Source organism: Triticum urartu, chromosome 4A (assembly GCF_056163025.1).
Source record: "Triticum urartu cultivar PI428250 chromosome 4A, HENAU_Tu73, whole genome shotgun sequence".
NCBI classification, from domain to species: domain Eukaryota; kingdom Viridiplantae; phylum Streptophyta; class Magnoliopsida; order Poales; family Poaceae; genus Triticum; species Triticum urartu.
Window position 1 is genome coordinate 241,793,987 of NC_141876.1, and position 25,738 is coordinate 241,819,724.

Sequence of the window (25,738 nt, forward strand, 5' to 3'; positions counted from 1 at the left end):
CAATGCATGTTTGATGACAAACGGGAGATAGCTTCCTCTTACGGCCTTCAAATTTTTTCTATGTATAACGTGCACTAATACAACTGTCATGTCAAATTTTGGAAAATTACACGGGTCATTTGACCTTTTGAAGACATTTAAGTGATTTTCTAGCCATTCAATGACCGTAATTCAAATTAGAACTAGATGTACATGCAACGGCTAACCGTAGCGGTTTGAAAAATCATATTTGTGTACTTGTGTGCCATTTAATTCCATGAGCAGTAAATTGAAAGGAATTTTCAAACATATTGGTCCTACGGCTATGACACAATTCAGCATGGAGTGCCATGGCATTTAAATTCGAAAAAATTAAAAAAAACATCAGAAACACATGAAACCTTGGTTGATGTAATGTCATGCCACCAAGACGATGTGGTAAAAAATTTGGCATGTTTGACGAAAGTTTGGATACACACCCCTCACAAACCGAAGCAACTCACTAGAAGGCCCGTGGTTCCGAGAGGGAACAATGCATGTTTGATGACGAACGGGAGATAGCTTCCTCTTACGGCCTTCAAATATTTTCTACGTGTAACATGCACTAATACAACTGCCATGTCAAATTTTGAAAAATTTCAGTGGTCATTTGACCTTTTGAAGATATTTAACAGATTTTCTAGCCATTTAATGACCGTAATTCAAATTAGAACTAGATGTACAGGAAACGGCTAACCATAATGGTTTGATAATTCATGTTTGTGTTATTGTGTGCGATATAATTCCATGTGTAGTAAATTGGAAGGAATTATCAAACATATTGGTCTAACGGCTATGACACGATTAAGCATGGAGTGCCATGGCATTTAAATTCCAAAGAATTAAAAAAAGGTCAGAAATACATGAAACCTTGGTTGATGTAATGTCATGCCGCCAAGATGATGTGGTAAAAAAATAGGCATGTTTGACAAAAGTTTGGACACACACCCCTCACAAACCGGAGCAATTCACTAGAAGACTCGTGGTTTCGAGAGGGAACAATGCATGTTTGATGATGAACGGGAGATAGCATCCTCTTACGGCCTTCAAATTTTTTGTATGTGTGACATGCACTAATACAACTGTCATGTCAAATTTTGGAAAAATTCAGGGGTCATTTTACCTTTTAAGACATTTAAGTGATTTCCTAGCCATTTAATGACCGTAATTCAAATTAGAACTAGATGTACATGCAATGGCTAACCATAATGGTTTGAAAAAACTTATTTGCGTACTTGTGTGCCAGTTAATGCCATGTGCAGTAAATTAGAAGGATTTTTCAAAGATATTGGTCTCACGGCATGGACACATGCACATGCATGGAGTGCCATGGCATTTAAATTCCAAAAAATAAAAAAATGATCAGAAAAAACATGATACCTTGCTTTATGTAATGTCATGCCACCAACATGATGTGGTAAAAAAACTGGCATGTTTGACGAAAGTTTGGACACAAACCCCTCACAAACCGGAGCAACTCACTAGAAGGCTAGTGGTTCCGAGAGGGAACAATGCATGTTTGATGACGTACAGGAGATAGCTTCCCCTTACGGCCTTCAATTTTTTCTACGTTTCACATGCACTAATACAACCGTCATGTGAAATTTTGGAAAATTTCAGGGATCATTTGATCTTTTAAAGACATTTAAGTGATTTTCTAGCCATTTAATGACCGTAATTCAAATTTGAACTACATCAACGACTAACCATAACAGTTTGAAAAATCATATTTTTGTGTACTTGTGTGCGACTTAGAAAATCTTCAGACGATGTAAATATCTGGTGTTCAAAAAAGAAAATTTAAAGATCTGGCAAGACAACCGGCCCCCGCACGATTGGCACTCTATTTCGCGCCTCGAGGTTTGGAAGGTGAATGGCGGGGGTTATTAATCAGACATGGTTTTGTATTGGAAATTGTCAGCTATTATGTTCATACACGGATTCTAATTTGGGAATCGTGTGTAATTCAAACTACGATACTTGTACAATATGGTGACCAGCGTGTGTACTGGTCCCATCGATCTAGATTCCGGCCGCCAATAAATACTACCTTGCTCATGTCATCTCGCCTGCATTCTCATCTACATCCTCCCCTCGCTCGCCCTCTCTCCGCCAGCAAGAGGCAGATCGGTACGTTAAGGGCTGCGAGGCGGAGGAGGTCGAGTATTGCCTCCGCGCTAGGAAGACGCCGCGCATCAGGAGGGATTATTAGTTTTAGTATTCTTCATTTTCAATTTTATGCATTGTACCTACTAGTTAAGGATCATCACGTATATGTGATGATATTATATATATTCTGTAATGAACTAATGGACTATATATATTATGAATTCCATTTTCTATCTGTTTTTGTATACTAATTTGAATGTAGCTGTTATCATCCACATATACAGAATGGAGAGCGTATATAGACACATTGAAACAGAACATATAAGAACAGAAAATAGAGCAATAATTAGAGCAATACTATGATTGCTATGAATACATAGCTATCCACGTCAAAACGACTCAACAAAATAAAATGCGTCCATGAGATCATGACCAGCAGCCCTTGCCTACGGTAGCTCTTGGCTCTACCTAAACTCGTGCAAGCATTTGTCGGAACACTCACGGTACATCTGGAGCGCGATCTCGAGCTCCAAATTGGCTATTTCATCGAAGATCACTAGCTCGAGGATGTGATGACCATGTTCCTCTACTGCGCCCAGGTGGATGCCCAGGCCAAGGAGGCGGTCGAGCTTACCGACCAGCGCATTGGCATCAAGCGGGCCGCAGACAAGGCGGGCGACGCGACCCATGCAAACGTCGCATCCGGTGCAAGTATGGCGCGGCCGGCCTCTGGTGCAAGTACAGCGCAAAGGGCCTCTGCCCTCTCCTAGCGAGGAATAGAGGTACTGTGGGACGTGTACCCAACTGCGATGCCGTGTCGATAGCAGGTAAGCATCGATGGATCCGCTATTACTTTGCACCACGCCGCGTCTGTCACTCTGCAGCGCTCCAATGGTCTCACCGTGCGGCGAGCCGCGGCCTCTTAGCGCAGATGTGCCTAGCTTGCTCTACGGCTTGCCATAGATCATGTTGTGCGGCGAGCTATAGCCTCTCGGGGCTGACATGCCTATTTTGATCCGCGGCGCTGAAGCACCATGCGCCAAGGGTCTGCTCAATCCTGGCGAGCCGCGCATCACGGCATCGTCCATCACGTTGCCAGGGAGCGCCTCGGCCTCGATGGGCTGTGGCGCCAGCTCGTTTTCCTCGTCGATGAGGTTGATGGCAGAGGAGGCACTTTGGTGGGTTGGCATGCTTTAAAAAGGTGGATGTGCTACAGGTTGTGCTTGTTGCCTCCATGCGTCGCGCGACACGTAGGTTTATACGCAATATCGCTGGGTGGCGGGAAAGTGGTTAGGAAATGGCAGGAAACAGTGGTGTGTTCATAAAATGCCATCGTTTAATGGAAACTTAGCATAGAAGGAACATCGAACTAGCACAAGAAGTAGATTATAATCAGATGATCGTTTATCCTAGTTAATTATGCATGTAATAGTTTATTTTGGTGTGTGGAAATGTCATGTGTGTATTAGCCACCTATGTAATTGGATGTTTGCCATGTATTACACACATCTTGTTTATGTGAAGTGTTTTTGTTCTCTTGGCTCAACATAAACAGTTTACTGGAATGAACTGTATGTCCTCCATTGCACACACCTTGATCTGGTTGAACCGTTTCTGTTGCGTTGCCTAATCAAAAACAGTTCATCTGAGTGAACCGTATGCCGTATATCGCACACACCTTGATCTGGCTGACCGTTTCTTTTGTGTTGCCTAATCACAAACAGTTCATTCGAGTGAACCATATACTGTATATCGCACACTCCTTCATTTGGCTGCCCGTTTCTTTTGTTCCTCCTCATCGCAAACAGTTCATTGAACTGAACCGTATGCCCCGCATCGCACACACAACTAAAATCTAAACCGTGTTTGATGCATCCGTGATCGCAAACGTTTTGCACCTTTTTGACCGTTTTTACACCACCGTTTGCGATTATTGCATCCCACATAGTTTCGTCGAAGGGTCTCTGATCGTAGTGTCGCATTAGCAGCATCCTATAGTATGCTAGGTGACATTATGTTTTTGGTTGATGTGTGTCTTAAGGTGTTATTTTAGTACGAACTCCAGGGTTATTTGTCACACTTATAGGAATAACCCAATAGATCGATCAGAAAGAATAACTTTGAGGTTGTTTCGTACCCTACAATAATCTCTTCGTTTATTCTCTGCTATTAGTGACTTTGGAGTGACTCTCTGTAGCACTTTGAGGGATTGTTATATGACCTAATTATGTTATGATTGTTGAGAGAACTTTCACTAGTGAAAGTATAAACCCTAGGCCTTGTTTTCGAGCATTGCAATACCGTTTTCGCTCACTTTTACTACTTGCTACCTTGCTGTTTTTATATTTTCAGATTACAAAAATCCATATCTATCATCCATATTGCACTTGTATCACCATCTCTTCGCCGAAATAGTGCACCTATACAACTTGCCATTGTATTGGGTGTGTTGGGGGAAAAAGATACTCTTTGTTAGGATGCAGGGTTGTTTGAGAGAGACCATCTTCATCCTATGCATCCCACAGATTGATAAACCTTAGATCGCGCACTTGATGGAAATTTGCTACTATCCTACAAAACTTTGCGCTTGGAGGCCCAACACTAGTCTATAAGAAGGTTGCATAGTAGACATCAATGGCTTCTGAAAAGATTTAACCCTGCAGGGATGCTCCAAATGGTCCATTATGAATTCCACATGCATCGGATGCAACATCCTCACACCATGAAGAACATGATGCTTACAATAAAGAATTCTAATGGAGAAGCCACTAGCAAATGCAAAACTAAACCAGTAAGACCACCTAGTGTGTCTTCACCATGATAGGAGCTGCGCATATCTCGTTCTCAGGGCGACACCGTCTATGCTAAGGGGACGATAGCCCAAATACCATCGAGTTGCCCTGAGGCGGCACCGCCGACTGCTAGGTAGGTGGACCAACACTCAATAGGAGCACTGGCGCATTTGTTTATTAATTATCCACGGGGGCCGTGAAGGATATATGCCCTAGAGGCAATAATAAAGTTTTTATTTCTACATTTCCTTATTCACAATAAAGGTAATTATCCATGCTAGAATTGTATTGATCGGAAACCTAAATACATGTGTGAATACATAAATAAATACCGTGTCCCTAGTGAGCCGATACTTGACTAGCTCGTTGATCAAAGATGGTTAAGGTTTCCTAACCATGGACATGTGTTATCATTTGATGACGGGATCACATCATTAGGAGAATGATGTGATGGACAAGACCCATCCGTTAGCTTAGCATATTGATCATTCTGTTTATTGATATTGCTTTCTTCATGTCAAATACGTATTCCTTCGACTATGAGCTTATGCAACTCCCGGATACCGGAGGAATACCTTGTGTTCAATCAAACATCACAACCTAACCGGGTGATCATAAAGATGCTCTATAGGTATCTCTGAAGGTGTTTGATGAGTTGGCATAGATCGAGATAAGGATTTGTCACTCCGAGTATTGGAGAGGTATCTCTGGGCCCTCTCGGTAATACACATCATAAGCTTGCAAGTAAATGACTAAGGAGTTAGTCACGAGGTGATGAATTACGCAATGAGTTAAGAGACTTGTCGATAACAAGATTGAACTAGGAATGAAGACACCAATGATCGAATCTCAGGCAAGTAACATACCGAGGGACAAAGAGAATTACGTATGTTGTCATAACGGTTCGGCCGATAAACATCTTCGTAGAATATGTAGGAGCCAATATGTGCATCCAAGTTCCACTATTTTTTATTGACTGGAGAGATTTCTCGGTCATGTCTACATAGTTCTCGAACTCGTAGGGTCCGCACGCTTAAAGTTCATTGATGATATAGTGTTATATGAGTTATATGATTTGGTGACCGATGTTGTTTGGAGTCCCGGATGAGATCACAGACATGAGTCTTGAAATGGACGATAGGTAAATATTGATATATAGGACGATAGTATTTGGACATCGGAAGTGTTTCAGGACGTATCGGGAAGGAATCAAGTCAAGGAAAGGGGTTCCGGGCACCCCCCCCCCCGGCAAGATATGGGCCTTATGGGACGAAGGAGGGGATAGACCAGCCCACAAGGGGGCTGGTGGTCCCCTTCCCTTGTTTGGCCAGCCCTAGGAATGAAAAGGGGGAGGGCTAGCCTCTCCTACCTTTCACTCTCATGGTAGAAAGGAGAGGGGGGCGCCACACTCCACCGCCTTTCCCCGCACTCCAAATAAGGAAAAGGGGGCGCGGCTTGGGAGGGACCCCAAATAGGATTCCTCCTACTTAGGCACCTCCTTTGGCAGCTCCCCCCTCCCTCCCACCAATATATATGTGGGAGGGGGCGCCTAGCACACAAGAGTCAATTTCCAAGTCATGTGCGGCGCCCCCCCTCCACCGTTTACACACCGGTCATATTTTTGTAGTGCTTACGCGAAGCCCTGCAGAGATCACTTCACCATCACCATCACCATGTCGTCGTGCTGTAATAACTCATCTTCTACCGTGTCGTCTTGCTGGATCAAGAAGGCGGAGGACGTCACCGAGTTGAACGTGTGTAGAACACGGAGGTGCCGTACGTTCGGTACTTGATCGGTTGGAGTGCGAAGAAGTTCGACTACATCAACGCATTGTTAAATGCTTCCTCTTACGGTCTACGAGGGTATGTAGACACACTCTCCCCCTCTCTTTGCTATGCATCTCCATGGATAGATCTTGCGTGTGTGTAGAATTTTTATTGTTTTCCGTGCAATGTTTACCAACAATGGCATCTGAGCCAGGTCTATGTGTAGATTATATGCACGAGTAGAACACAAAGAGTTGTGGGTGGTGATAGTCATACTTCGGCGGTATTGTGGGATGAAGCAGCATAGACCAACCTTACATGTCCATGCACATGAGACCGGTTGTACCGACTGACATGCAACTAGTTTTGCATAAAAGGTGCCTGACGGTGTGTGTCTCTCCTACTTTAGTTGACTCAAATTTGACTGCAGATAGTCCTTGGAGAAGGTTAAAGCAGCAAACTTGATGAGTCACCATTGTGGTTTTATGCGTAGGTAAGAACGGTTCTTGCTAGAAGCCCATAGCAGCCACATAAAACTTGCAATAACAAAGTAGATGACGTCTAACTTGTTTTTGCAGGGCATGTTGTGATGTGATATGGCCAAGATATGATGTGATATATGTTGATGTATGAGATGATCATATTTTGTAATATCGACAACCAGCAGGAACCTTAGGGTTGTCTCTTTATTGTATGAAGTGCAAGCTCCATGTAATTGCTTTACTTTATCACTATGTGTTAGCGATAGTTGTAGAAGCAATAGTTGGTGTGACGACCTCGATGCAATGACACTACGATGGAGATCAAGGTTTCAAGCCGGTGACGATGGAGATCATGACGATGCTTTGGAGATGGAGATCAAAAGCACAAGATGATGGCCATACCATGTCACCGATTTTGATTGCATGTGATGTTTATCTTTTATGCAACTTATTTTGCGTAGAACGATGGTAGCATTATAAGATGATCCCTTCACTTAATTTCAAGATAAAAGTGTTCTCCCTGAGTATGCACCGTTGCTACACTTTGTTGTTTCCATACAACACGTGATGATCGGGTGTGATAGACTATACGTTCACATACAACGGGTGTAAGACAATTTTGCACATGCAGAATACTTGGGTTAAACTTGATGAGCCTAGCATGTACAGACATGGTCTCGGAACACTAGAGACCTAAAGGTCGAACATGAGTCATATAGTAGATATGATCAACATAGATATTTTCACCATTGATGACTACCCCTTCTCACGAGATGATCGGACATGGGTTAGTTGATGTGGATCATGTATCACTTAGATAACTTGAGGGATGTTTATTTAAGTGGGAGTTCTTAAGTAATTTGATTAATTGAACTCAATTTATCATGAACTTAGTCTTATAGTTTTGCATATCTATGTTGTAGTTCAATAGCTCGAGATATAGCTCCCCTATTTTTGATGTGTTCCTAGAGAAAACTAAGTTGAAAGATGATAGTAGCAACAAATAGGACTAGGTATGTGATCTGAGGATTATCCTCATTGCTGCACAAAAGAATTATGTCCTTGATGCACCGCTAGGTGACAATCCTGTTGCAGGAGCAGATGCGGAAGTTATGAATGTTTTGCATGCTCAATATGATGACTACTTGATAGTTTAGTGCCATGCTTTACGGCTTAGAACTGGTACTTCAAAAACGTTTTGAACACCACGGAGCATATGAGATGTTGCAAGAGCTGAAAATTGGTATTTTAGATTCATGCCCATGTCAAGAGGTATGAGACCTCTGACAAGTACTTTACCTACAAGATGGAGGAGAATAGCTCAGCCAGTGAGCATGTACTCAGAATGTCTGGGTACTACAATCGCTTGAATCAAGTGGGAGTTAATCTTCCAGATAAGATTGTGATTGACAGAGTTCTCTAGTCACTATCACCAAGCTACTAGAACTTCATGATGAACTATAATATTCAAGGGATGACAAAAACGATTCCCAAGCTCTTCGCGATGCTGAAATCGGCGAAGGTCAAAATCAGGAAAGAGCATCACGTGTCAATGGTTAACAAGACCACTAGTCTCAATAAAATGGGAGAGGGAAAGAAAGGGAACTTCAAAAAGAATGAAAAGCAAGTTGCCACTCCCATGAAGAAGTCCAAAGGTGGACCCAAGCATCAAAGTGAGTGCTTCTATTGCGAAGGAAATGGTCACTGGAAGTGGAACTGTCCCACATACTTGGTGGATAAGAAGGATGGCAAAGTGAACAAAGGTATATTTGATATACATGTTATTGATGTGTATTTTACTAGTGTTCGTAGTAACCGCTAGGTATTTGATACCGGTTCAGTTGCTAAGATTAGTAACTCGAAACAGGAGTTGCAGAGACTAGTTAAAAGCGAGGTGACGAAGTGTGTTGGAAATGATTCCATGCTTGATATGATCACCATCGCACACTCCCTCTACCTTCGAGATTAGTGTTGAACCTAAATAAATGTTATTTGGTGTTCGCATTGAGCATGAATATGATTAGATCATGTTTATTGCAATACGTTTATTCATTTAAGTTAGAGAATAATTGTTCTTCTATTTACATGAATAAAACCTTCTATGGTCATACACCCAATGTGAATGGTTTATTGAATCTCGATCGTAGTGATACACATACTCATAATATTGATGCCAAAAGATGCAAAGTTGATAATGATAGTGCAACATACTTGTGGCACTGTCGTTTAGGTCATATTGGTTTAAAGTGCATGAAGAAACTCCATGAAGATGGACTTTTGGAATCACTTGATTATGAATCATTTTGATACTTGCGAACCATGCCTCATGGGCAAGATGACTAAAACTCCATTCTCCGGAACAATGGAGCGAGCTAATGACTTATTGGAAATAATACATACCGATGTATGTGGTTAGATGAGTGTTGAAGCACGCGGCGGGTATCATTATTTTCTGACCTTCGCAAATGATTTGAGTAGGTATGGGTATATCTACATGATGAAACATAAGTCTGAAACATTTGAAAAGTTCAAAGAATTTCAGAGTGAAGTGGAGAATCATCGTAACAAGAAAAATAAAGTTTCTACGATTTGATCGCGGAGGCGAATGTTTGAGTTACGAGTTTGGCCTTCATTTAAAACAATGTGGAATTGTTTCACAACTCACGCCACTTGGAACACCACAGGGTAATGGTGTATCTGAATGTCGTAAACGTACTTTATTAGATATGGTGCATTCTATGATGTCTCTTACTGATTTACCACTATCGTTTTGCGGTTATGCATTAGAGACAGCCACATTCACATTAAATAGGGCACCATATAAATCCGTTGAGCCGACACGGTATGAACTATGGTTTGGCAAGAAACCTAAGATGCCATTTCTTAAAGTTTGGGCTTGCGACACTTATGTCAAAAGGCTTCCGCCTGATAAGCTTGAACCCAAATCGGAGAAGTGCGTCTTCATAGGATACCCTAAAGAAACAATTGGGTACACCTTCTACCATAGATCCGAAGGCATGATCTTTGTTACCAAGAAAGGAACGTTTCTAGAGAAGGAGTTTCTCTCGAAAGAAGTGAGTGGGAGGAAAGTAGAACTTGATGAGGTAATTGTACATTCTCTCAATTTGGAAAGTAGCACATCAAAGAAATCCATTCTCGTGATGCCTACACCAACTAGAGAGGAAGCTAACGATGATGATAATAAAACTTCAGGTCAAGTTACTACTGGACCTCGTACGTCAAACAGAGCATGTTCCGCACCAGAGTGGTATGGTAATCCTGTCCTGGAAGTCATGTTACTAGACTATGGCGAACCTACGAACTATGAAGAAGCTATGATGAGCCTAGATTCTGATAGATGCCATGAGGCCATGAAATCTGAGATAGGATCCATGTATAAGAACAAAGTGTGGACTTTGGAGGACTTGCCAGATGATCGGCAAGCCATTGAGAATAAATGGATCTTCAAGAACAAGACATATGCTAATGGTAATGTCAGCATCTACGAATCTCGACTTGTCGCGAAAGGTTTTCAACAATTTCAAGGGGTTGACTACGATGAGACCTTCTCACCCACAATGATGCTTAAGTCAGTTCGAGTCATGTTAGCAATTGCCACATTTGATAATTATGAAATTTGGTAAATGGACGTCAAAACTGCATTCCTTAATGGATTTCTTAAAGAAGAGTTGTATATGATACATCCAGAAGGTTTTGTCGATCCTAATTGTGCTAACAAAGTGTGCAAGCTCCAGCGATCCATCTATGGACTCATGCAAGCATCTTGGAGTTAGAATATATGCTTTGATGAGGTGATCGAAGCATATGGTTTTATATAGACTTATGGTGAAGCCTGTATTTACACGAAAGTTAGTGGGAGCTCTCTAGCATTTCTAATATTATATATAGATGACATATTATTGATTGGAAATGATATAGAATTTCTGGATAGCATAAAAAGGATACTTGAATAAGAATTTTTCAATGCAAGACCTCGGTGAAGCTACTTATATATTGGGCATCAACATCAATAGGGATAGATCGAGACGCTTAATAGGACTTCCACAAAGCACATACCTTCAAAAGATTTTGAAGAAGTTCAAAATGGATCAGTCAAAGAAGGGTGTTTACCTGTGTTGCAAGGTGTGAAGTTGAGTAAGATTCAAAACATGACCATGGTAGAAGATAGAGAGAGAACGAAAGTCATTCCATATGCCTCAGCCATAGGTTCTATAAAGTATGCCATGTTGTGTACCAGTCCTGTTGTGTGCCTTTCCATGAGTTTGGCAAGGGGGTACAATAGTGATCCAGGAGTAGATCACTAGATAGCGGTCAAAATTATCCTTAGTTACCTAAGAGGACTAAGGAGATATTTCTCGATTATGGAGGTAATAAAGAGTTCATTTTGAAGGGTTACATTGATGCAAGCTTTGACGCCGACTTAGATGACTCTGAGTCTCAATCTCGATACATGTTGAAATTGGGAGCAATTAGCTTTGTAGAAATAGAAATTTGGAAAATACATACGGATCTGAATTTGATAGACCTGTTGACTAAACTTCTCTCACAAGCAAAACATGATATCTACTTAGTACTCTTTGGGTGTTAATCACATGATGATGTGAACTAGATTATTGACTCTAGTAAACTCGCTGGGTGTTGATCAAACTGTCAGGACCCCGATTCCAAGTCACATCAATCTAGCTGGTAATACCTCATATCACTTTGCGGCCTCATGCACGGTATTCCCACGGGTGTCGTCTTACCATGGCCCACGACCGTTTGTGCCTTTTGGCTCACGTATATGATAGTGTCGCTAGCATCCATATGAAAGAGAACCCGGGCCGACATGAATAGTCGTGAACCCAAAGTGGCACTAACCTACTGGGACAGGCATACATGAATCAACATCGAGCATGTCGGTCAGCAGCGAGCGAATCCGGGCTGTAGCATTGGGCTAACAGGACTCTGGTGAACTAGGCTGTAGCAGGCTAGGCAGGACTCCGGCTGTCACTGCGTGACATTTCCCCGAAGGGACAGACACAGGAACGAAGTGAATCACATGCCGGCCAATAAAATGTTTCGGAGGAGTAGTGCTGGGCTAGCAGGACTCCGGTGAACCGGGTTGTAGTGGACTACTATGGCTCATGGAAGCACAAGACTACATTTCCCCATAAGAGAGGCTACCAAGGATGAACAACTAGGTTGTCGGATCCCACACATACCAAGCATTTCAATCATACACACAATATGCTCGATATGTGTAAATACAACATGGCATCACAGCATAACTCTACGACTCAAGTATTTATTAATTAGGCTCTGAGGAGCGAGATATTACAAACATGGGTCTCATGACCCAACATTCAGAGAATACAAGTCAAAGCACATGCAGAAGCTTAACATGTCTGAGTACAGACATCTACAAATGAAAAAGGCTGAGAAGCCTAACTATCTACCAGATCCTGCCGAGGGCACAAGATCATAGCTGAGGTATCAAGCTAAACGTCAAAGTCCACATGAAACTACAAACGTGAGTACAAATGTACCCAGCAAGACTTACATCAGAACTATCTACATATGCATCGATGTCAATAAAGGGGGTGGTGGACTTGACTGCAGCAAGCCAGCTTTGACTCGGTGGCTATCCTGAACAATAACTGCTAGTAACTCTTTTGAGGTGGCGCACACGAGTCCACACATTCACCATATCAATACACCACTATGGATCCGCTCCCATCTCCCTTGAGAAGGCCATCCATAGCACTCACACTTATCTTGTGAGTTTTAGAGTATCCACTTTCACTTGTCTATGAACTGTATAGGCAACCAAGTTGTCCTTTACCGCAGACGCGGCTATTCGAATAGATGATGTTAACCCTGCAGGGGTGTACTTCTTCATATACACTCTCACCACTTACCATCGTTCGACATGTACTCGGCAACCTTCAAGCGGAAGCCCAACGAGGGTGTCGGCCACGGCCTACCTAAAAACTCAAGTCTCTAGTCCAGGTTTATCGCCTATCCAGGTTCCATCCGCAGGGAGTCCGGCCGAGGTTTCCACATACGGCCCGAACGATGTGTACAGGGTTCCGAGACACCAAACAGGCGCCCGGTATACCCGGCCATGGTGTATCTACCGCATCATAGCCCACCCCTAGGGTCAGCGCTACGCACGGCCGCCAATACATATCCTATAAACACCAGAAACTAGTTGCAACTCCAGGACAGAGGACTAGGGTGGTTAGGAAGCCGAGAGGGTCCATTGGTTTCGGGCCCAATGCATGGTAGTAGCTAGTTCTTAAATCACACATACAGATCTCGGTGCTTAAGGATGGTTCCAATGAAACAACCCACCATGTACTCCTACATGGCCTCTCATCGATACCTTTACCAAATCGTGTTCACACACTTAGCTCTCAACACTAGGACATGTTCACACACCTCCAATTCATCCCCGATGAATCAGACATGACTCAACTCTAAGCAGTAGCAGGCATGACAAACATCATGAATGAGTAGGCACATCAGGGCTCAAACAACTCCTACTCATGCTAGTGGGTTTTATCTATTTACTGTGGCAATGACAGGTCATGCAGAGGAAAGGGGTTCAACTACCGTAGCATGTACAATTGAATCGTTGTTGTCCTAATGCAGTAAAAGAGAGCAGGAGCGAGAGAGTGGGATTATATCGGAATGAAAAGGGGGTTTCGCTTGTCTGGCACTTTTGAAGACAGTATAACTCTTCATCGGTGTCATCGAACTCATTGTCGAAACACGTCTACTGAGAGGGGACAATTACTGGCAAAGGAACATAAACAACATTCAATTAATGCAATGCACAAGCAAATGAAAGATATGACATATTAAGGTACTGAATTTAGCTAATGCAACAACAAGTCATCTTAATTGGAGTGGAATTCAAGCTACATCAAATTCCAACTCTAAACCTATTTTTCAAATTTACCTTAATCATGTTTTATCCTAATCAGTGGGGTTAACTTGCTCAAACATGCATGAACATGGCATAAACAGATTCTTTGGATTTTCTGATCATTTTTCATATATAATTTATTTCATTGGAGTTATAGATTATTTTCTATGAATTTTAGAAGTTTGGGGCATTTTCTGGAATTTCCTGAATAAGAATAAATCGTGAAAAAGGTTAACTGTGTCAGCATGACATCAAGGTGACATACTCAGGTCAAAGGTGCCAGCCCAGGTCAAACCTGACGGCTGGGACCCACATGTCAGTGTAACAACTAACTAACAGAGTAGTTAGTGTTACGTTAGTGCTAACCTAGGTTAATTAGGGCCTGGCCCACTGGTCAGTGTCTAAACTACCTGTCAGGGTTAATTAGCACTAAGCTAAATCTATCTAAAGATTAGCAAGGACGGGCCCGCATGTCAGTGACCCTGGGGGGGTGAAACCCCAGGTCAAACGAGTCAACCTCGCTGGACTTGGTCCACGGCTCGTCGCCGATGACGCCAGAGATGGTGGAGGTGCTCAGAATCGCAGCTCAGGCGACCAAATGAGCGGCGGAGAGGCTCTACGGGGAGCTGGCGATCGCGCGCATCTAACGGGGCAAGCAGCAGCAGCTAGGGTGGACCGAGCTCATCGGAAGCGAGCTCGCGGCGGTGGCCGAAGTTCGGCCAACGGAGGTTTGCGCGTTGCGGGGCATGTCCGGAGTCGTGGATGGCCGTGATCGACTCACGGGAGTGCAGCGAGTGTAGCGGTGGGCTCGGAGGCGTGCTTGCACGGCCGTAGTCGCGGTGGCGACATGACCGGCGGCGAGGAGTTGTCGGCTCCGACGGCCACGGTGGTTAGAACATGCGGACGAGCACGGGGAGAGAGGGGAAAGGGGCAGGGGCTCACGGTGAATCCAGCAGAGGCAACGACGAGGCTGGGGAGGGGCTAGGGCTCGCGAATCCCCGGTGAGTTCACCGGCAGTCAGAGATTGAAGATGAGGTCGGGGACGACGTTGTAGGGCTTCCGGCGGGGCGTGGCTCGGTGGGGAGGAAGAGGGGGTTCAGGCGGACCTTCTGAGCGCTTCGGCGAGGCGAGGCAGTGGCTGTGGCCACGACAACAGCGAGCGGCGGTGACGACGACTCTCGGGTGATGCGAGGGAGGAAGCCAGAGGAGGGAGAGAGGCACGGGGAGGGAGAGAGAGCGGTTGGTGGCTGTGTGGCGACACCCGAAGAGGCTAGGGCGAAGCGGCAACCAGGAGGTGGCTGGGCCGGCCACTTGGGCCACCAGGTAAGCCCAGGTGAGGTTCCTCTCTCTCACCTTTCTATTGTTTCTATTTTCTATTTTCTGCAATTGTTTTGGCTTTATTAAAAATGCCAGAGCATTTCCAAAAATCCTTAAAATATTTGTGGACACTGTTGAAATTATTCCCAACAGCCCTCAACTAGTTCCAGAATTATTAGAGCATTTAAAATATTTATAGGATTTAAATGCCCCAATTCTAATACAACATGAGTTAATTCAAAAATCCAGAAATGACCTAGAAATATGTTTATCATTTTTGGCAGAGGTTTTTACCTAGAAATGACCTAGAGCATTTCCAAAGGGCATTTTGGGATCATTGAAAAATATTTTAGTAAACCCTAGTTATTTCTAGGGGGTGCTGGGGGTTCTGTCATCCCCATTTCAACATTGTGTAAAAGTAAAATGATGCAACACCAGATGCTAGCACTAGGCATGTTAGAACTAGGGATGTGACAACTCACCCCCACTAAACAAGAATCTCGTCCCGAGATTCAAGCATAGGGTATGATGGAAGGGGGGACACTGAAAGTGCAACTATCCCTAGGTGGTTTTGGTAATTCCTAACAACATATAGCTCATTGAGCTAATGCTATTTCAAGATTAATATCTCAGGAAAGCTCAATGATTGGCATGGCATGGATGAGAAAAGTGGACCCCTCAAAATGCTAAGGATAAAAGGATGGGATCAAGCTCAAAGCTCAAGACTCTACATTTTCTATTTTAGTGATCCAAGATCACATTGAGTCTATAGGAAAAGCCAATACTGTTAAGGAGGGATGAGGTGTTGCTTAATGAGGCTCTTCCTCAAAATGCTTAGTGATATGCTCCAAAACCCTCAATTACTCTCTCACATCCACATATGACCTAAATCAAAAGTCAAACTCGGCCCCACCGATTCTTTCTATCCGGCGCCATCGAGTTCGAATGTCATAGCCACTGCCACAAACCCTAGGCAAACCGGTCTCACCGATAGGGATATCGGTCTCACCGAGATGGGATTGTAATCTATCTGTTTCCCTTCCTAACGTTTTGGTCCCACTGAGATGAGCGATCGGTCCCACCGAGATTGCAATGTAAACTCTCTGTTTCCCTTTTGTAACATTTCGGTCTCACAGAAATGAGAGAATCGGTCCCACCGAGTTTACCTAACCAACTCTCTGGTTAGCTTATTACCAAAATCGGTCTCACCGAGTTTGTGTAATCGGTCTCACCGAGATTACATTATGCCCTAGCCCTAACCATATCGGTCAGACCGAGTTGCATGTCGGTCCACCGAAACTCCTAACGGTCACTAGCTTTGCTGAATCGGTCCGACCGAGTTTATCAATTCGGTCCCACCGAGATTGGCAAGTTGTGTGTAACAGTTAGATTTTGTGTGAAGGCTATATATACCCCTCCATCACCTCTTCATTTGAGGAGAGAGCCATCAGAACAAACCTACACTTCCAACTTACTTTTTCTGAGAGAGAACCACCTACACTTGTGTTGAGGCCAAGATATTCCATTCTTACCATATGAATCTTAATCTCTAGCCTTCCCCAAGTTGCTTTCCACTCAAATCCTCTTTCCACCAAATCCATATCCTGTGAGAGAGAGTGGAGTGTTGGGGAGACTATCATTTGAAGCACAAGAGCAAGGAGTTCATCATCAACACACCATTTGTTACTTATTGGAGAGTGGTGTCTCCTAGATTGGCTAGGTGTCACTTGGGAGCCTCCGACAAGATTGTGGAGTTGAACCAAGGAGTTTGTAAGGGCAAGTAGATCGCCTACTTCGTGGGCGACGGCCATGGTGAGATAGACAAGGTTGCTTCTTCATGGAGCCTTCGTGGGTGGAGCCCTCCGTGGACTCGCACAGCCGTTACCCTTCGTGGGTTGAAGTCTCCATCAACGTGGATGTACGATAGCACCACCTATCGGAACCACGACAAAAAATGTCCGTGTCTCCTATTGCGTTTGAATCTTCCAAACCCCTCCCTTTACATTCTTGCAAGTTGCATGCTTTACTTTCCGCTTCTCATATACTGTTTGCATGCTTGCTTGAATTGTGTTAAGATTTCTTGACTTGTCCAAACTTGCTAAAATCTGCCAAGAACTAAAATTGGGAAAAGGATAAGTTTTATTTGGTCAAGCAGTCTAATCACCCCCCTCTAGACATACTTTCGATCCTACAAGTGGTATCATAGCTTTGGTCTCCATTTGCTTTGATTTCCATAGCTTTTGGTTGTCATAGCCTTGGTTTCACAACCTAGGAGAGTATGGCGTCTAGCGAGGGAAATTACCACCGTAGAGGTCCTTACTTTGATGGTACTAATTTTGCTAGTTGGAAGCATAAGATGAAAATGCATATTCTTGGACATAACCCCGCCGTATGGGCTATTGTGTTTATTGGCTTGCGAGGTGAATTCTTTGATGGGAGAGAACCGAACCGTCATGCTACCGCGGAAGAGTTGAAGATGCTGCAATACAATGTTCAAGCTTGTGATATCCTCTTCAACGGATTGTGCCCTGAAGAATTCAACAAAATCAGCCATCTTGAGAATGCAAAGGAAATTTGGGATACTTTGATTGATATGCATGAAGGTACCGACTACGTCAAGGAATCCAAGTTGGATGTTCTTCAAAGTCAGCTTGACAAGTTTAAAATGAAGGATGGTGAAGGTGTCGCTGAAATGTACTCTAGGCTTGCTCTTATCACAAATGAGATCGCCGGCTTAGGAAGTGAAGAGATGACCGACAAATTCATCATCAAGAAGATCCTAAGAGCTTTGGACGGAAAATATGATACCGTATGCACATTGATCCAAATGATGCCCGATTACAAAGATGTTAAGCCAACGGAAGTCATTGGAAGAATTGTTGCTCATAATATGTCACTCAAGGATAAGGAGGAGCTCCATAACAAGTCAAGTGCTGCTTACAAAGCCTCATGTGAAGCTCCCACATCATCAAGTGAGAAACAAACATTTAATGAAGAATTGAGCCTAATGGTGAAGAACTTCAACAAGTTCTATAAGAGTAGAAGCAAAGAGAGAAGTTCCAAGTCAAGGTCCTACAATGACAAAAGATATTCTAGTCGAGAGCGAAATTACAACAATTGTGGAAGACCTGGACACTATTCCAATGAGTGTACGACACCCTACAAGAGAAGAGACGATTCTCCAAAAAGAAGAAGTAGAAGAGAAGAATCGCCATCAAGACAGAGAAGGAGTAGAGATGATCATTATGAATGAAGAACATCCCGGAGAAGCAAAGATTTGGAAAGGAAGGTCAAGTCATCAAGGAGCTACACAAAACAAAGACATCAAGCTCATGTTGGAGAATGGGTATCCTGCTCCGACTCCGACAATCACTCCGAGAGAAGCTATCACTCCGACTCCGAATATACTCAAGATGAAGGTGTTGCCAGTCTAGCACTTGTGTCAACCAACTCCTACGACATATTTGATTCACCAAATGAAGGACTTGGAAGATGCTTCATGGCTAAAGGCCCAAAGGTATCACACCATGAGTATGTTGATTTCAATAGTGATGAAGATGACTTGTTAGGTGATGATGGTTTACTTGTTGACAACTCTAGTGATGAATACTATGATGAAACATCAATTAATCATGCTAATCAAGATACAACAAATGAAAATGATAAGGAGAAGATTGAGTTTCTAACTAAAGAACTAAACACTCTTAAGTTAGCTCATGAAACTATCTGAGGAGATCATCGAGAACTTTTAAGGACTCATGAGAAATTACATTTTGAAAAGCTTAACCATGAGCAAGAGCATGAGTTCATAAAGGCAATCAATGATGATCTTTGCAAGAAAAATTCTTCTTACATTGCCAAGCGTTTACTCTTATCCACTTACATGCCTCAAGTCAAGTCTAGTAACAAGAACAAGAAAGATTCTTCCTCTAGTAGTAACAATAATCATGTTAAATCCAATGTTGTTGCTTCTACTAGTTCTCTTGATTCCACTAATGATTCACTTAGACAAGTTACACTTGAGCAAGAAAATAGCTTATTGAAGGGAATTATAGAGAAAGGTGTTTACAAGAGCCTTGCTAAGAGTAAGCAATTCGAGGAAATTGTACGCAAGCAAGGAAGACACCGGAAGAACCAAAGTGTTGGTTTTGAACGAAAGTTCAATGCCAATGGAGTTGAGTGGGAAGAAGATCGATACCCCAAGACGAAGTTTGTTCCTCAACAAGAGAAGTATGATCCTACTTCCTTCAAAGGGACACAAGCTCAAGATGATCTTCCACCACAAGACCACAAGCAAAAAGGCAAGGATAAGCTTCAAGAGGAAATTCATGCTTTTGAATAAGCACCCAAGGCCTTGGTCAAGTGGGTTCCCAAGACTACATCAAGTTCTACTTCATCAAGTACGACTACAACTCCAAGGATTCCCATCAAGATGATGTGGATCCCGAAGAAGAAGAACTATAGAGTTCCTCAGGGTGACTCCGCCAACATACTTCAGTCTTATCATTTTGGCAAGAACAAGTGTAATCAACTTCCACATCTTGCACTAGTTCAAGGAGTCACAAACCCTCTTGTTGGTAAGACAAGGGACAAGGTAACCTAATGCTTTCATAGAAATCATCTTGTGTGTGCATCACTCTATGTCTATGGATATCCTTGTTTGTTCCTTGTGGGACTAACATGTGTAGGTATTGAAAGTGCAACTCACTCCAAAGGATTGCTCCAAATGATCTACATCAACATTGAGCATCCACATCTTCAACACCTACATGAATTCATCATCGACAAAACCCAAGGTTAGTTCATCCCTCTTAGGGGGGTTCTCACATCTAGGGGGAGCTTTACTCTAAGGATTGAGCTAAAGCAACTCTAATGGCGTGAACACAACAACGCTTTATGTAAAAGTGGTAACCCCAGTTGTGCTTAAACGATGAGTATGACCTATGATCAAATGTTCTCATTTGACTCCTAAGTCAATATACTCATATATAGATGACCTAGTCATCGCCAATTGCTTGATAGATGCTAGAATTGGTTGTGTATGCTTTGCCACATATTTCATTTGCCATTTTATTGTGTGAGCATGTTGGTTGCATAATTTACTCATTCGAGGACATCCACTTGTTGCTTTGATTGTTTGGTTCCTTTTTCTTTTCCCAAGTGGATGGACAAGAATGCCTAAGAACATTCTCTAGCTATCTATGCTTTTCTTGTCTCAAACTCTATTCATGCTACATCACAAAGTTTGATGAAGTCAGATTCGAACCACTCTGTGTGAGGAGCACTCGGAGTCCCCGATTCGTCATAGACATAAACTTCCAAAACTTCTTTGTGCGTTTTGGTCTGACTGATTCATCCATTTCGGTCATACCGAGATCACTAAGTCGATCTAGGTTTTCAATCTCGGTGCAACCGATTTGAACTTTTCGGTCACACCGAGTTGCAGTAACTGCTTGCAGTTATGCATCTCGGTGCCACCGAGTTTTTCCACTCGGTCGCACCGACAGGGTCAGGCTATATATATCCCAGGGCCAAAATTTGGAAAAAATTCGAACCTCTTCGCCCGCGCTCAGCCTGCTCTGCCTCCCTGGGTCTCCGGATCGTCCTCCTCAACGCCAGCTGCCTCCCGCCGCTGGTCTCCGCTGCCGTCAATGGACATTGTCTCTGCCGTTGCCGCCATAGCAGGTCCATCGCCGCACTTAGGGTATGGACTTGATCCTTGTGCTAATCCCTCTCCGATTCCTAGCACATTGTTTTGCCATGTATCTTGCCATGATTGAGATCACTCTATCCAGCGAAATCACTCCGTAGTTTAGTCGTGGATTGAAAATTTAGGGTTAGGTTTCCACCAAAATCATCTCGGACCAACCGAGTTGTTGAAATCGGTTCCACCGATTTGGCTAAGGCCATTGCACATGTGATTCTCGGTCTGACCGAGAATTGTAAATCGGTGTGACCGAGTTCAATACTTTATGAAACCCTTGCAGTCTCGGTGCCGCCGAACTGTGACTCGGTCTGGCCGAGTTCACTAGTTTAGGTTCCAAAAGTTGCTTCGGTATCACCGAGTTTTCAAATCGGTAGATCCAAAATGCTTTCTGTGGAAAACTAAAACTAAGTTTTTGACTCATTCTTTTGCAAAAACCTCTGTACTTTGTGATGCTCATCCAATCTACCTCATCTATAATCTATTCACAGGGTCTGTTGTCAGTGTTTGCATCATGTCAGATTAGAGTGACAGTCAGAACAAGTCTGAGGTGCAAGTTAACATGACTGAGGGCAGTAGTCCCTCTAGCAGCTTTGATGAGGGAAGCAGGAGTACACCCAGCAACTTGCCTAAGGCAGCCACCAGGACCAGAAAGAAGAGAACCTCAGATTCTGAGGATGAGGACTATGTGGCTGTTGAGCAAGAGGCCACCTCAAAGAGGATAGTTCTGAAAAAGGAATATGGCACAACTACTGCCACTAAGCCAGGAATGAAGCAAAAGGTTCATGCCAAGAGAGTTCCCATGTAAAAAGCCAGAACATCCACTCAAGAGACTTTGGGATCTACACCGAAAGAACAGGTTGTGGCAGAGAAGAAAAGGAAGGAAAGGGTCAAGAAGACCACTGCCAGAGTGCTTGGCAGATCTTCAATAATGAGAGATTCTGAAGAAGAGGAAGAGGAAGAGGATGCATGTAACACCCACGATACGGCTATATCTCCCATGTGTCGGAGCACGACTTAGAGGCATAACCGCATTGTAGTCATGTCGCAAGAGGGGTAATCTTTACACATCCCATGTACTGAATAAGAAAGAGGTACAGAGTTGGCTTACAATTGCCACTTCACACAATACATAAATATAGCATTACATCATCCAGAATACAAACAAGGTCTGACTATGGAACCAAAATAAAATAAGACAACCCTTAATGCAAAGGATCCCCGATCACCCCGACTGGGCTCCACTACTGATCGAAAGAAAAACGAAACAACACAACAAACACGATCTTCATCGAGCTCCTCCTTGAGCTCGGCTGCGTCATCTACACTAGTATCAACGGCACCTCCAGCTGGTTTTGGAAGTAAACTGTGAGTCACGGGGACTCAGCAATCTCACACCCTCACGATCAAGACTATTTAAGCTTATGGGTAGGAAAGGGTAGTGAGGTGGAGCTACAACAAGCACTAGCATATATGGTGGCTAACTTACACAAATGAGAGAGAGAAAAGAAGCAAAGCACAGTCGTGAACTAGAAGTTATCCTGAAACTACTTACGTTCAAGCATAACTCCAACACCATGTTCACTTCCCAGACTCCGCCGGAAAGAGACCATCACGGCTAGACACGCGGTTGATGTATTTTAATCAAGTTAAGTGTGAAGTTCTCTACAACCGGACATTAACAAATTCCCATCTGCCCATAACTGCGGGCACGGCTTTCAAAAGTTCAAAACCCTACAGGGGTATCCCAACTTAGCCCATAACAAGCTCTCACGGTCAACGAAGGATATTCCTTCTGCTAGGAGGACCCGATCAGGCTCGGAATCCCGGTTACAAGACATTTTGACAATGGTAAAACAAGACCAGCAAAGCCACCCGAATGTGCCGACAAATCCCGATAGGAGCTGCACATATCTCGCTCTCAGGGCGCACCGGATGAGCAAGACATCGGGTTGGCGTTGACCCTGGTTGCCCAGGGGGCGCCGGACATTGCTCAGGTTGGACCAACACTTAGAGAAGCACTGGCCCGGGGGGGGGGGGGTTAAAATAAATATAACCCTCAGGCTCCGGAAACCCAAGGGAAAAAGGCTAGGTTGTTAGTGCAAATGTAAAACCAAAGTTGGGACTTGCTGGAGGAGTTTTATTCAAAGCGAACTGTCAAGGGGTTCCCATTATAACACAACCGCGCAAGGAACGCAAAAATCAAGGAACATAACACCGGTATGAGAGGAAACTAGGGCGGCAAGAGTGGAACAAAACACCAGGCATAAGGCCGAGCCTTCCACCCTTTACCAAGTGTATAGATGCATTAATTAGATATTGTGATATTACAACAATAATCATGTTCCAACAAGGAACAAACTCCATCTTCACCTGCAACTAACAACGCTATAAGAGGGGCTGAGCAAAGCGGTAACATAGGCCAACAACGGTTTGCTAGGAAAAGTGGGTTAGAGGCTTGGCTTAGCAATATGGGAGGCATGATATTGCAAGTGGTAGGTATCGCAACATAGGAATAGCAATAGAGAGAGCAAGTAGCAAGCAAAGATAGAAGTTATTTCAAGGGTATGGTCATCTTGCCTGAGATCCCGCAAGGAAGAAGAATGAGTCCATGAAGAAGACAAATGGACGTAGTCGACCGGATCCTCACAAACGCGACATTATCGTAACTAACCAAGAAGCAACACCGGAAAGAAGCAAACAACATAGTAAACAACCATCACATAATCAACATGGCATGATGCACAAACAAGTATGATGCATGTCCGGTTTAATGAAGCATGGCATGGCAAAGTGCACAAGCAAAACTACAAGTTAAGTGGAGCTCAATATGCAACGAGTTGCATATTGACGGAACACCACATGACTCATTTAATTCTCTCTCGTTTAAGTACCCAACAATATTAAATGTTGATTAACATGGCAAGTGGTGAAGCATAATAAAACTACCTAACTAGGCAAATTTAAATGAGGCCGGAACAACAAACAACAAGTCCGGAAAATCCTCATGTGCATATTATGAATTTGGTACTGTTCTGTCCTAAACACAATTTTAGAGTTTTTAAACATGGAAAGTAAAGCCACCATGTTAAACTAGACATTTTTCTACCCCATTTACATATAAAGTTTATTAAATTCAGAGCTACGGTTAATTAGGTATGAATTAAATCATTTTAGCATGGCATTTAGGCAAATTTATTCAAACAACATTTTAAACATTTTTAACAAGGGTGAAAGTTGAATACTGTTAAAGAACATGAAAATATGAGCAAAATGCATATATGACATGTTTCAATTGGATGCATGGAATTTTAATTATCAACAATGCAAAACAGTGGCATTTCAGTAAATAAGAGTGCATTGGAAAAGGCTAAAATACACAAAATGGAAAAAATATGCGTGGGCTTGATTGCAGCGGCCCAGGAGGACTTGGCCCGAGTGAGAGCTGGGTGTGAGTGAGACAGAGAGGTTGACGAGTGGGATCCCACTGTCATAGAGACTAAAATGGTAAAAATAGGCCATTTCACCACTGGCCCGATGGGGTTTCGAACCTGGGTCTGCTGAGCTGGCTTCCTCTTCGTTGGCAGAGAACAAGGCGACGACGCCGGCGAGCAACGGCGGCGCAGCAGGGCTCAAGATGCGGCAGCGGGGTTGCGGAATAGGGGCACGGTGAGGCTGCAAGGGCGCGGGAACACACGGCTGCTACTAGCCGATGTCGTGTGGGTGTGTGAGCGGCGGAACAATGGCTTCGAGAGCGAGCTCGAGCAGGAGCTTGTCTCAGCCGCGGCAGCGAGGGCGAAGGCGCGGGCGTGCAGCACGCACGTGGGCCATGATCTGCGTGTGCCGTGGGCGTGCACATGAATGGATATGTGTGGATCATCGAACAGAGCAACAAAATGAAGATGAGCCGAACTCGAGGCCGTCCATGGAGGACGAACTCGGGGCCATGCGGATCGGTGAATACACGGATAAATGACAACGGAGAGAGATGGGGAGGAGCGGAGATTGCGGGGCGCTCAAGCTCGAGCGTTGCTCGGCTCGGGGCCATGACATGGCGAGGTGAGGCAGGGAGATGGGTACGCGAGGCGAGGCATGCAACCAGGTATGGCGCGGCGAGGCGACAGAGAGCGTGAGCGTGCGCGTGGGTGATGTGGTGCAAGAAACAGGGAGACGTGGGCATGCAGCGGGGCATGTGTGTTGGTGAGCATGCAAGGGTGCAGTAGGGAACTCGAGGTCGGGCATGAACTTGTCTCGGGCGCGTGGCATGGCGATCGTGGCCTCGACCTGATGCGTGCATCGCGTACACAAAGAAATCGACGACAGGAAGGAGCTAGGAGACGCGGCTGCTCACCACGGGGTTTCTGGTGACGACAGATTGGATGGAGAGGCGCTGATCGGCGATGGTCCTCGATCCGCGAAGAAGAAGCAGAGGTGTCGAGGAGGAAGCTCCGGGTCCTAAGGAAGCGATCGTAGATGAGGAAGACGGAGCAGAGGTTTGCGAGACTCCCTGCTGAAGTAGATGGCGGCGAAGGAAAGGATCCTCACGCCAGAGAAGAGCTCGGGCTCTCCCCGACCATGGCGTCGGCGACGTGTGGGCGACCTACCTGGAGCGGCG